Source organism: Gigantopelta aegis, chromosome 12 (assembly GCF_016097555.1).
Source record: "Gigantopelta aegis isolate Gae_Host chromosome 12, Gae_host_genome, whole genome shotgun sequence".
Classification (NCBI taxonomy): Eukaryota; Metazoa; Mollusca; class Gastropoda; order Neomphalida; family Peltospiridae; genus Gigantopelta; species Gigantopelta aegis.
In genome coordinates, this window is record NC_054710.1 from 30,038,819 (window position 1) to 30,053,866 (window position 15,048).

Here is a 15,048-nt window from a genome sequence, read left to right on the forward strand (position 1 = left end):
CTCCAAAAGGGATCCAAAATTGGCTATCAGGGGGGGGGGGGGGGGGGGGTAAGTCGAGAGCGCACTGACACACGTCTAGTCTCATCGAGAGTCAACTGGAGAAAAAAGGTGTTTTCATCTCGACGTCTGTGGGTGGAGTGCGGACCTGAACGGAGCCAAGCACTTCGGGTTGTTTACTTTGTTTAGGGCTAGTGTTTATGTTACTGGGGGGGGGGGGGGGGGGGGGATTGAATCTAACACATGTTGATGGATAGTTTGGCTAAGTTGGGGGTCCTGGGAGTATCCTAGTTATGAGTGGGAGGGGGTAGGGGTGTGGGATGGGTCAGGCTCTTATTAGTATCTATGGGCTCTTGGTAGATCGTTTCCAGCAGGACTACCAGTTCCTCTTTAGTGACGGGGTCGGGCCGAAGGTGAAAATAGCTACCCAGTTTGAGGAGGGGAGTATCTGTGTTAGAACGGATGAATGAATGAATGAATGAATGAATGTTTAACGACACCCCAGCACGAAAAATACATCGGCTATTGGGTGTCAAACTATGGTAATGCAAATAAATAAAGTGATGATTAACATCAATATAAAAATTCAAGGTTTAAACAAAAACAGTGTAAAGAACTGTGCAAAAATACAAATACAAATATCAGAGAATTTTACGGACACCGAATTTTACTCTAAACTTCAATTTGTGCTGTATTGGCCATTCTCAAAGAAAATGTTACACCCCTGCACCACGGTGAGGTTACAGCACGCGCAGGGGTAGAACGGATGAAAACTCTTCCATCCGAGAGCCTGGTGAAATAGAAAACAGAGATTTCTAGGTTGAAAGAAGAATCAGATGAGATGGAATTGATAGATTCTTGGAGGAAGAAGTATTTATAGAGGGTGGGGGTTTTTCCGGCAAAGTGGACTTGTGTAACTCCGGAGTGGGGGGAGGGGGTGGGGGAGAGAGGGGTTTATTACTTATTTTACTTTTCTTAGATGTGTCATTGCCGGAAAATTTCTCATAAATATCATCTGGCCCACTGGCTTTAGTAGTAGTTGTATCTGGTTGGGCGCTTACCCAGCCGTACACAACAGACTCAGAGGTTGGAATGGGACAATCTTTTTTATTAGTATTTTCTGGGGGGTCTTCAGGGGAGTCTTCTTGGAGCTGCATGACGACGACGTCAGAGGAACTGTCGGACAGTTCGGCGAGATCTGAGAACTTATTATTGAGCTCGTCGGGGGGAGGGTCAAGGGTCGGAAAAAAATTCATCAAATTCGGTGATGTCTGGCTCGTTTTTATAGGATTAATGGAGGATGTCTGCCATAATTCCTCGGACTGTTGTCCGGTATTGGGGGGGGGGTGTATGGGGGGGGTGTATGGGGGTGATCGAGTTATGAGCGGAGGGGGTAGAGGCATCTAGACGGGGTTTTTTTCTAATTAAGGAGTGCCCCCCTCGTCATCCCACTGTAACTGTCTTTTGGGAGTTTTGTAGGGGGTTTTAGCATTTGATTGTTTGGATTCCATATTATTGTCGTTGTTAGAAGTGTTTTGTTGACTTAAGCTATTGTCATTATTTATCTCTGACACGTCGAGTTCGAAATCTGACATGGCGGCCGGGCAAAGGTCAAGTTGTGGTTTATGTTGTTAAGTTACATTTTTGCTTAAAACTAGTTAAAGTTAATACAGTTAAAGTATAACAATTAATATTATCTTAAATAGTAGCTGGCACTACTAAAAAACAATAATTAAGAGTTAATACAACAAAATACAAATTATAATAGTTTAAACGGAAAGACAAAGGGCAGCCATTTTTTTCTTAATGATGATGATGATAACTAGTTTAACGTGCCCATATACCACTAGGGTTTCGAACACGCCCATCCCGAGTCCGACCTCCGATAAGATCGGTGGCCTGACTCGGGATGGAGTGGGGGGGGGGGGGTGGGGGGGTGGTTGAAAATGGGCAGAATTTTGAAAATAGCAATTAGTAAAAAAGTTAATAAAATAAATTTAAAAAAAGAAAAATATTACAAGCCAAAAATAAAAAGAATTGACTGCTCGGCCGAATATTTATATAATTTGGAGCATTTTAGAAGGACAGTCCAAAATTAAATAAGAGAAAGAAGAGAGGATCGGACTATTTAATAATTTTTTTTAAAAAAAGAAGTAATTTCGACATAACATTTTGAACGCAGTTCTAAAAGTTTAAAGTCCGATCGATATATCCACGCGAGTGGCCTCGTTACGGCCGTTTGGGTGCACAGCTTAAAGGGACGAGATGGGTTGCATCCCGTCAAGAAAACCCCTAGATTGACAGTCGATAGACGTTGAAGGTGTAGTGCTGTGCTGAAATACAGATCTTGAGAAGCTGGGTCTGTCTGAACGAGAGAGTATCAGACTAGGGCATAGTCCAGTCGTCATGGGTTGGTATAGTGGTGCGGACGGGTCCGACTCCGGAGGATACGAGATGGTATCACTATAAAGCAAGGTAAAGTCTAGAAAAAGAGTAGTAGGGGCCGATCCCGCTTCCTATTTCTTCTTAGAGTGGGGCGGTCAATCTTCCAGTGCTGCTAGGACAGGCTCGGACATGTAGAGACTAAACGCGAACAACCGTGGCGTTCTGCAGAATGGCCGTCATACAAGTCACGACAAAAACAAGTCGACAGTCAGACGGAGAAATGACATGGAGGCAAGGAATCTCGCTAAAAAACAATCCAACCTGGTGGTGCAGACTGTCGATATGAGAAGCGTTCCAGCGTTCAATCAGTTCCAATGGCCGCATACATCCCAGTAGAAAACTTCATTTCGCCGACAAAAACAAAGAAACGAAGGACCCCCAAGTCGAGCACACGAAAGCACGTGCAGTGTGCACAAGCGAAACAAACACGTCTTACCGCGTGGAGCTCCAGATTTAATACAAAGGGCGGTCCGAGGACGTAATAGAAGACAGTTTTTAACGAAAATCTTGATCCTCGACTGGAGCCTGTAATAAAAAGCAATGGCAAATACAATAACTAATGACTTACACTTGTCCCGAGTGGTGATAATAAAAAATAAAATGGCTCAAGGCGTTAACTAGTCTTCTGTAACAACACAACCTCTCCCAGTGGCGACAGAAACGGAATGGAGTACAGAATGTGCAGAAGTGTGGGCAGAGCGATACACGAGCAAAACGTTTTTATACTCCCGGTGTACACGGTTGTACCACGTGATCCACTCTTCTTGCCCACGAGCAGCTCGCGAGCCGCTCTAATTGATCGCCAGTCCCACTGATAGGTCGCCAACAGATCGCAAGTAGGACGCGAATGAACGTGAATTGCTCTGATACGGTACGTCAGTTGACCGTGTATAGCTCGTCTGTAGCTCTTGTATAGCTCTTGACAAACGTGAGTTGGACTTCACCTCGTGGCATTTTTTTTTTTTTGGCGCCACATTTCCTACGTTCTCTCCGCGACTTTTTAAAAATTTAGATCGTCAAGGTCGTGAGCTGATCGTGAGTTTAAGTCTCGAATGTGTGACACCGCCTTAACCAGACGCGACCATAACGACAGTCTTCTTTTTTTTAAATTAGTTATCAACAGTTGAAACCGCCAAGTAAAAGTTGTTTGGTTAGTTAAGATACGTTTGTCGCTCGTGTCTCGCGATAAAAATAGAAACAATTCCTATCTGTATTGTGTCGCGCGCTCTAATACATCAATTGGTCGCGCCGTACGCGTGCGGTTAGGATACAGCTTTTGGCGTATTCTGATTTTGATGTCACTGTCACGTCTGCGAAAAACTAAAAACAGTTTGCGTTGACCCTTACTTTTAAACTATTTTCAGTGGCGGATCCAGAAAATCCATTTAGGGGGGCCCCAACGATATGAGGCGGAATGCTAGGGAACTTTGGGGGAGGTTTGGAGAGGGATCGGAATTTTTTTTTAATATGTAATAAAATTATAACTCATAAAATTTAGGAGGGATGCGGGCCCTGCCCCCCCCCCCCCCCCCCCCCCCCACCGATCCGCCTCTAATTTTAATTATACCAGTTTAATTAAACCACATACCGAAGTGTTTAAGTAGCTATACAGGTATAGTGGACAGACTGCGTTCACACTTACATTTTAAACTGGTTTCGTTATACCAGTTTAGTTAAATTAGTTTAAATTTTAAAGGGACATTCCTGAGTTTGCTGCATTGTAAGATGTTTCCGACTAATAAAATATTTCTACGATTAAACTTGTATATTAAATATATTTTCTTGTTTAGAATACCAGTGTCTGTATATTCAATGTGTTTCTGGTCGTCTTAATATTTGAAAGAAGCTCAAAATATATTTGAGGAAATAAAGTGTAATTTAACCCAGTACAAATATTAGAACGACCAGAAACACGTTTAATATACAGCCACTAATATTTTATGCAAAAAAATATATTTGATATGTAATTACAATCGTTAAAAAGTCTCTGTTAGTCGATAAAATCTTAAACATTGCAGCAAACTCAGGTATGTTCCTTTAAGTGTGAACGCAACTTATCTCATCCAACGAGTGGCGAAATTTAGATCAGTCGGTTGAGTGCTCCCTTGAGGTGCTAGCGACACAGAATCGAACCATCTTGATGGATCCATTCAGCTCATCGTTTTTCTTCTCGTTCAATCCAGTGCACCACAATTGGACAAAGGCCGTGGTGTGTGCTTTCCTGTATGTGGGAAAGTGCATATAAAAGATCCCTTGCTGCATTACGAAACAAAATGTAGCGGGTTTTCTCTGATAACTACGTGTCAGAATTACCAAATATTTGACATCCAATACCCGATGACTAATTAATCAATGCTCTAGTGGATTTTGAATGGAGCAAAATTATGCCAAAGAGAAAAGGTGCGCAATTTTGATTGAAGAATTTGTGCGTAATTTTGAATGGTCGGTCAAAAAGAAAGTGGCAGAGCTAATATATGTTTTGACATTAGTGAATCGAGAGTAGCTCGTTAATTAGACCTCTACGATGCTGTGTCTCACTAGGTTGCCCGTAGGGCCCCTAAAAAGGGCCTGGCCGCTTCTGGTCGTGGCATGACAACCCAGGGGAGACTCGTGCAATTTGGCTCTACATGACATTCTCTTTTTATATCGACCCGATTGTGATTTTTACCACGCAAGTAGAAATAATAGAAATATTCCTGGGAATAGAGACATTACATTTCATCTACTTTGATATAGAGAATAATACATGAGTGGCCGTTAGATATCATTTACCTCACAACGAGTTGTTTTAAAATGTATGTAATGAGCGAAAAAGAGTTTGATACGTTTTTCAAACAACGAGTATTATTATATTTCTTACGTATCCTCAAAAACCAGGCTTTTAGCACATTTTAACATCTTTTTCGACTAAAAGTTATTTACAGCCGTTACACTTATAACTAACTTACGCGTCACAGACACATGATTGTCAGGTTAACTATACGTCACAGTGTAATCGATTTTCATCGTGTAGTTTTCCATTGGATGTATTACATTTGTGTCCTGGTCATCACCTAGGAACAGCCAGTCTTGAAACTGCTAACACGTGTGTGTGTGTAAACAACTATGTGTTATCGAAAATAGCGCATGGTGTTCACACCAACGGATGTATGTTGTTTCTAAACAGGTTTGTTTGTGATTTAAACAAATCCAGAGTCTTACAAAGTCAGAAGAGTCTAGTTTGAACCAGAGATGACGAAAGAGCATTTTGATATTTATAGGATCATTATTTGCCAAAATTAAAAACACGTCAATCAGGGCTGCGTTCAGCCAGACTGAGCAGAAAAAAACAAACAAACAAAAAACGTCAGCTAGACTGGTTTATGCGATTCACGGTAAACCAAATGACCATGTCGGGAAGCAGACAAATAGTTCGTGAATGTTAGCGAAACTTTCGCTGACTGAACTCTGACTCGAGATACGGATAAAGAGAGGAAGCGATGTATTTCTAAATGACTAATGCTGTGATGTGTCACGCTGTAACACACACATATATAATTAACTCTGACTCGAGCTAGAAATAAAGCGAGGAAGCGATGTATTTCTAAATGACTAATGCTATGATGTGTCACGCTGTAACACACACATATATAATTAACTCTGACTCGAGCTACGCACAAAGAGAGGAAGCGATGTATTTCTAAATGACTAATGCTATGATGTGTCACGCTGTAACACACACAAATATAATTAACTCTGACTCGAGCTAGAAATAAAGCGAGGAAGCGATGTATTTCTAAATGACTAATGCTATGATGTGTCACGCTGTAACACACACATATATAATTAACTCTGACCCGAGCTACAAATAAAGAGAGGAAGCGATGTATTTCTAAATGACTAAAGCTATGATGTGTCACGCTGTAACACACACATATATAATTAACTCTGACTCGAGCTACGGACAAAGAGAGGAAGCGATGTATTTCTAAATGACTAATGCTATGATGTGTCACGCTGTAACACACACATATATAATTAACTCTTTCGCTGACTGAACTCTGACTCGAGCTATGAATAAAGAGAGGAAGCGATGTATTTCTAAATGACTAATGCTTGCTGTGTCACGCTGTAACACACACATATATAATTAATTATCGATTATCGTATTCTACAAGGGGCGGGGCGTTGCTCATGCTGATAGGTGGTCGGTCTGGGATCGATCCCTGTCTATGGGCCCATTGGGTTATTTCTCGTTACCAGCCATTGCACCACGACTGGTATGTCAAAGGCCGTTCTACCCTATTTGTGGGATGATGATGCATATAAAAGATCATTTACTACTAATGGAAAAATGTAGCGGCTTTCCTTTCTAAGACTTTATGTCAAAATTACTAAATGTTTTGACATCCAATAGTCGTTGGTTAATATAATCAATGTGCTCTGGTGGTGTCGTTAAACAAAACAAAGTTTAAATTTTAACTTTATTAAAAAATTGCAACGGATCCTAAAACAAAATTTATCTCAAAATAAAATATATATCAAAACGTCATTACCATATATCTCAAATCGGTATTACGGACAATTATTATTACCGGCGTCAAATATTTGACATCTAATTATCAATAACTGTGTGTTTTAGCTTGCCTTGCCTTGTCTTGTTATTTTCGGGATTTTAAAGGGACATTCCTGAGTTTGCTGTAATTTTTCAGATGTCATCAGAGATTTTTCAGAGACTTTTTAATGATTGTAATTACATATCAAATATATTTGTTTCTGCATAAAATATTAGTGGCTGTATATTAAACGTGTTTCTGATCGTTCTAATGTTAGTACAAGATTAAATTTCATTTTATTTGTTTAATCCACTTTGGGCTTCTTACAAATATTAAGACGACCAGAAACACATTGATATACAGACACTGATATTCTAGACAAGAAACTATATTTAATATGTAAGTTTAATCGCAGAAATATTTTATTATTCGAAGACATCTTACAATGCAGCAAACTCAGGAATGTCCCTTTAAAATTATTTATTGATTCATTTTTCTCAACAATAAAAAATATGCAATTTTGTTTAATCCAGAACCACTTTATCAAACAGTCTTGTGAATTGTGTGTTAAAGTTAGAAATTCACAGAGTAAAACCAGCTGTGGCTCTGATTTCTAGTAATACAATATGGTGTTATGTTTAACAACACCACTAGAGCAAATTGGTTAATTAATCATCGGCTATTGGATGTCAAACATATGGTAATTCTCACTAGTAGTCATTAGAGGAAACCCGCTGCATTGTTCCTAATGCAGCAAGGGATCTTGTATATGCACTTTCCCATAGACAGGAAAGCGCATTCCACGGCCTTTGGCCAGTTGTGGTGCACTGGTTGGTATGAGAAAAACCTAACCAGCTGAATGGAACCACTGAGGTGGTTCGATCCTGTGTCGCAAGCACTTCAAGTGAGTACTTAACCGACTGAGCTAAATCCCGCCTTTCGAGCGATATGTGATATTGAGTATTTGTGCAATACTACATCTATGTCCATTGTGAATTAAAAAAATCATTTTTATTTGTTATGCAGTATACACAAGAAGATGAAATTAGCTCAGGGTACCCCCCCCCCCCCCCCCCCCCCCCCAAAAAAAAAAAAAAAAAAAAAAACCCCAAACAAAAACCCTCACTATGAACAACAAACAAACAACGGAACTGAGATTTTCAGCAAATATGACCCTCAGTTTCTTGCAGGCAGATTAAATGTAAGGTGACACACATTTTATTGGCGTACTGCCTTGGGTTTATTGACACGATGGATCTAGACTGAGGCGAGTGAAGTTTACGGAATAATGGAGTGGTGTGTGTGTGTGTGTGTGGGGGGGGGGATCTAGACTTAGGCGAGTGAAGTTTACGGAAGAATGGAGGGGGGATCTAGACTGAGGCGAGTGAAGTTTACGGAAGAATGGAAAATATTTTTGGAAAGAGAAAACGAAATTTGAGCAGGGGGGTTGAGCAAGCGATTTTTGTATTTATTTAGTTTTTGTTTAGTTTTTTTTAATTTTTAGTTTGCCCGAATTAAACGAAAATGCCCGAATGTTGATAACAACACTGATTAATCTTGTCATTACTGGTATTTGTTTGTTTGTTTCTTATTGTTTTGTGTTTTTTAGTTTTGTTTACGGAAGGGGAATCTAGACTGAGGCGAGTGGAGTATATGGAAGAGGTGCCGGGGGTTGGGTGTCGATATATGCTCACCCGAAAAATGTATTTGGAAAAAGAAAACAAAATTTGCTTCAGCAGGGGATTGAGCAAGCGATTTTGTTATTTATTTGTTTCGATTTGATCTTATTTTTGAGGGTTATTTTGTTTTCTTATTTTTAGTTTGTGTTGTTCTTTGTTACATCTGAAATATGGCCTGTGCCCCCCAAAGGCATACAGGCTCCCAATTTTGTATACGGGCAGCAAGCGTCCCCCGTTAAATAAAACGCACTTTAGTATACTTTCTCTGATTCAGCTCTTCTTCAGGCTACCAACATGTAGTATTAATGGTAGCACTAAACCAAATGATATCCGGTCGATCAAACTATTGATGGCGCAGTTAACACCAGCAGTCCAACCATTGCTATGGTTGTTGTTGGTTTTTGTTTGTGGGGGGGGGGGGGGGGGGGGGGGGGGGGAGGGGGGGTTGTTTTTTTGTTTGTTTTTTCTTGCCTCGCCTTGTCTTGTTATTTTCGGGATTTTAAAGGGACATTCCTGAGTTTGCTGTAATTTTTCAGATGTTATCGACCAACAGAGACTTTTTAATGATTGTAATTGCATATCAAATATATTTGTTTCTGCGTAAAATATTAGTGGCTGTATATTAAACGTGTTTCTGATCGTTCTAATGTTAGTACTAGATTAAATTTCATTTTATTTTTTAAATATTTTTTTTTCGTATGTACGAAATTATTTGAAGACAAAATCCACTTTGGGCTTCTTACAAATATTAAGACGACCAGAAACACATTGATATACAGACACTGATATTCTAGACAAGAAACTAAATTTAATATGTAAGTTTAATTGCAGAAATATTTTATTATTCGAAGACATCTTACAATGCAGCAAACTCAGGAATGTCCCTTCAAAATTATTTATTGATTCATTTTTCTCAACAATAAAAAATATGCAATTTTGTTTAATCCAGAACCACTTTATCAAACAGTCTTGTGAATTGTGTGTTAAAGTTAGAAATTCACAGAGTAAAACCAGCTGTGGCTCTGATTTCTAGTAATACAATATGGTGTCAATATGGTGCTATGTTTAACAACACCACTAGAGCAAATTGGTTAATTAATCATCGGCTATTGGATGTCAAACATATGGTAATTCTCACTCGTAGTCATTAGAGGAAACCCGCTGCATTGTTCCTAATGCAGCAAGGGATCTTTTATATGCACTTTCCCATAGACAGGAAAGCGCATTCCACGGCCTTTGGCCAGTTGTGGTGCACTGGTTGGTATAAGAAAAACCTAACCAGCTGAATGGAACCACTGAGGTGGTTCGATCCTGTGTCGCAAGCACTTCAAGGCGAGTGAAGTTTACGGAATAATGGGGGGGGGGGTCTAGACTGAGGCGAGTGCAGTTTACAGAAGAATGGAGGGGGGGGGGGGGCTCTAGACTGAGGCAAGTGCAGTTTACGGAAGAATGGGGGGGGGGGGTCTAGACTGAGGCAAGTGCAGTTTACAGAAGAATGAGGGGGGGGGGGTCTAGACTGAGGCGATTGCAGTTTACAGAAGAATGGCGGGGGGGGGGAGGGGGTCTAGACTGAGGCGAGTGCAGTTTACAGAAGAATGGCGGGGGGGGGGGGGTCTAGACTGAGGAGAGTGCAGTTTACAGAAGAATGGGGGGGGGGTATAGTCTGAGGGGTGAAGTTTACGGAAGAATGGGGGGGGGGGGGGGCGATTTTTTTATATTTGTTTTTTGCCCGAATTAAACGAAAATGCCCGAATCTTGGTAACATCATTTATTCATATTTTTATAACTGGTATTTGTCAATACATCACGAATTTAATTTTTTTAAAGTGCTATATACTATATTATGTATATCACACGTACATGTACCTTTTTAATCTGATAATGATTTTCAAATGTCCGACGCCAAATAATCGTAATTAAAATGTGTTGAGTGCGTCATTAAATAAACATTCCTCCTTTATTAATTTACATCTAAATTGCAGTTATCAAATTTCAGATGTAAACATATGTCTATTGGCTTACAAGCTCCCATTTTTGTAGAAGGGCTGACTGATTTTTGCCCGAATTAAATGATGACGCCCTAATCTTGATAACAACATCTATTCATATTGTCATTACTGATATACAGTGTTGCAAACGAGCTAATATTGTGGGTAGAATGACGCTGATTTTGCCCGAATTTGAGGATATTCTTTAGCTCTAGGTTGCCTCCACCCTCCCCCCCCCCCCCCCACACACACTCCACCCCCGGCCTCGTACGCTCATATTGCCCCCTCCCGTCTATGTATTATTTGCCGGCATTTAACACTATTATGGAGAGGTTAGACAACTACATAGTTACTGTTACGGATAGTGATTGATCACAACATAGAGTGTAATAGGTGACATCCTAGCACGTTGTTTGCCGTACTTTACGATTAACAGGCCTGACACATGAAATAATGTGGAGGTGTGGTGGGGAGGGGATAGTGGTGGTGGTGGTGGTTGTGGGGCGGGGATAAAACAAACATTACGCAATTGTTTAGGTTGGTCCGGGAGTAGACTTAGCGTTACTGGACGAAAAAAACAAGAAGAATTTATTTTGAGTTTTATTGCCACTTGCAATTTGACGCATTACAAATATGACTACACACAGCGAAATAACCTTTGAGTCATATTCATTTCTGGCAAAATTTACGTTTTGAAACATTCACGCAGTTCCCGGCCTGCTGTTAGTATGTGTACGGTCCGTAGTTAGTGTGTATTGTCCGTTGTTAGTGTGTACTGTCCGTAGTTAGTGTGTGTACTGTCCATAGTTAGTGTATGTACTGTCCGTAGTTAGTGTGTACTGCCCGAAGTTAGTGTATGTAATGTCCGTAGTTAGTGTATGTACTGTCCGTGGTTAGTGTGTGTACTGTCCGTAGTTAGTTTGTGTACTGTCCGTAGTTAGTGTGTATTGTCTGTTGTTAGTGTGTACTGTCCGCAAATCGTGTGTGCTGTTCGTAGTTTGTGTGTTCTGTCCGTAGTTAGTGTGTGTACTGTTTGTAGTTGCTGTTTGTACTGTCCGTAGTGTATGTACTGTCCATACTTAGTGTATACTGTCCGTAGTTAGTGTGTACTTTCCATAGTTAATTTGTGTACTATCCGTAGTTAGTTTGCCAAATGTCCGTAGTTAGTTTGCCAAATGTCCGTAGCTAGTGTGTGTACTGTCTGTACTTAGAGTGTGTACTGTCCGTAGTTAGTGTATGTACTGTCCGTACTTAGAGTGTACTGTCCGTAGTTAGTTTGTACTGTCCATAGTTAGTTTGTGCACTGTCCGTATTTAGTGTTTGTACTGTTCATAGTCAGTTTGCGTATTGTCCATAGTTAGTTTATGTACTGTCCGTAGTTAGTGTGTGTACTGTCTGTAGTTAGTTTGCGTACTGTCCATAGTTAATTTGTGTACTGTCCATAGTTAATTTGTGTACTGTCCATAGTTAGTGTATGTACTGTCCGTAGTTAGTGTGTATACTCTCCGTGGTTAGTGTATGTACTGTCCGTAATAAGTGTATACTGTCCGTAGTTAGTGTGTGTACTGTCCGTAGTTAGTGTATGCACTGTCCGTAGTTATTATATCTACTGTCCGCAGTTCGTGTGTGATGTTCGTAGTTAGTGTGTACTGTCCATAATTAGTGTGTGCTGTTCGTAGTTAGTGTATGTACTGTCCGTAGTTAGTGTGTGTACTGATCGTACTTAGTGTAATGTCATCGTTAGTTTGCGTACTGTCCCTAGTTATTTGTTTACTGTCCGTAGTTAGAGTGTGTACTGTCCATAGTTCGTTTGCGTACTGTCCATAGTTAGTTTGTGTACTGTCCATAGTTACTGTGTGCTGTCCGTAGTTAGTGTGTGTACTGACCGTAGTTAGTGTGTTTACTATCCATGGTTAGTGTATGTACTGTCCGTAATTAGCGTATACTGTCCGTAGTTAGTGTGTGTACTGTCCGTAGTTAGTGTGTGTACTGTCCGTAATTAGTGTATGTACTGTCCATAGTCATTGTATGTACTGTCCGTAGTTAGTTTATGTACTGTCCATAGTGAGTTTGTGTACTGTTCATAGTTAGTGTGTGTATTGTCCATAGTTAGTTTATGTACTGTCCATAGGTAGTTTGTGTACTGTCCGTAGTCACTGTGTACTGTCCGTAATTAGTTTGTGTACTGTTCGTAGTTAGTGTGTGTGCTGTCCGTAGCTAGTTTGTGTACTGTCCATATTTAGTTTATGTACTATCGGTAGTTAGTCTGTGCACTTTCCGTAGTTAATGTGTGTACTGCCCGTAGTTAGTTTGTGTACTGTCCGTAGTTAGAGTGTGTACTGCCCGTAGTAATTTGCGTACTGTCGATAGTTAGTTTGTGTACTGTCCATAGTTAGTGTGTGTACTGTCTGTAGTTGATTTGTTTACTGCCCGTAGTTAGTTTGTGTAGTGTCAGTAGTTAGTGTGTGTATTGTCCGTAGTTAGTTTGCGTACTGTCCATAGTTAGTAGGTGTACTGTCCGGAATTAGTATTGATAAAAAAAAGTATTATGAAAAGGTGTATGAGAGTGCGAAGAAGGTATTTTAGAAATAAATATATCTCAATATTTGATAGATTTAATAAACTTTTATGATGTTTGAAATAAAGTATACCACTGCTCCCATTTTGTCTTGAAATCTTTATAATTACAATTGTTATATAAGATACATGTTTCAGTTTCCAACTTGTCTTTAATATAAGGGTTTTTTTTGTATTATCATGGAATAAATATAATATTTTATGTTACTAATTAACCAATGTATTGCATATGCATTTGATTTTTTAAGCAGACCCCAAAAAGCAATATGTTTATCTCTAATTATGCACTCTGCTATAGTATTGAATATCCAGTTTGTAATATTTTTCCAAAATTCTTTAACATAACAACAACCATAAAATAGATGTTCATTTGTCTCTGACATACGATTACAAAAAGTACATTTATTTGAATTAATCTAATGTATTGTATATAGAAATGTGTTAGTGGCGAGAAATCTGTGTAGAATTTTATATTGAAACCAACGTAAAGTTGTATCTCTAATGCATTCAAATGGTATATTGTAAAATATATTCCATTCTGCTGGTGAATAACAAAAACTTTAGTTTTATATTTTAATTGAGACTTTGGAATGGATTTCTTCCCAAAAGGGGTTAGTCATATTTTTTTTTTTTAAATTGGTAGCGAAATGAACAAATTTGTTATTTTTGGAAATATTAGTGACTTTAACACTGTGAGTCTGCCTAATAATGTAAGTTTATCTTTAATAATATCTTGTAAAATTAATGATAAATTAATACCCAATAAAGTAAATTGATTTGAACTCCATTCTAACTTCCATCTAGAATGATGAAACACGTTTTTAATATTGTTTCCTGCCTATCCATATTATCTTTCATTTTGAATAATTTAGCTTCTATGACAATGCACAGGGTGGGGGTGGAGTAGGGATATTTCAGTGGTAGGAGGTGACGCGCAAGAGATCTGATCCCAATATTGTTGGCCTTCATGCTATGATTTGTGTTTTGTGCTTTGTGTGTGTGTGCTTTATTTTTAATTAATTAATTTAATTGCTTCAGTCCCAACCAATGAAACACGACTGAAATGTGTTGTCCTGTCGATGATAAAACACTTAAGAAAGACCTCCCTCCCCCGTTGCTTTTCAATGAAGCAATCAAGGCTGTAAGTAAGTAAAGTGACTCTCAGAGTCTAACATCCAATAGCCGACGATCAATCAATCACACTGCTCTAGTGGTGTCAATAAATAGTCCAGCATGTAGTAAACATTTCCGTGGTCCATTGATCAGTAGTAAGTGTGTTTTTTTTTTTTTTATCTTAAAGCGACAATACTAAAGAAGAAGGTAAATGTCTCACCCTAGGTTAAAGTACACAATATAAAGAGAATTTGACGGAGTTAACCAGCTCTGAGCACAGCAGCCATGTATACCTCTCCCCAATAAATGTTAAACATTCATCTTGTGTAGTGCCATATGCCAAATTGTCACAGAACCACTCAGATGGGTGTTCATGCCGCCAGAAGGCACAACCTAACCTATCTAGACCCATCTGCACCACCATAGGCGCGAGAGCAACACAAGATAAATCCCAATCTGCTGTGGCCATATTATTTAATTCACAGCCCAGATAGCTGAGGTGTGTGCCCAGAACAGTGTGTTTGAAGCTTAATTGGATATAAGCACAAAAATAAGTTGAAATGAAATGAAGTTGAAACCAAATTAGCATTCAGCGTTAAGGCTCCGGGTTCATAGAGGGTGCTAGTGTTACCAGCCACTTGGATTTCATGACGTCTCATAATGAGTATGCTACATTCACAGAAAGGAGCAACTCTGTATGAAAACCCAACTGAC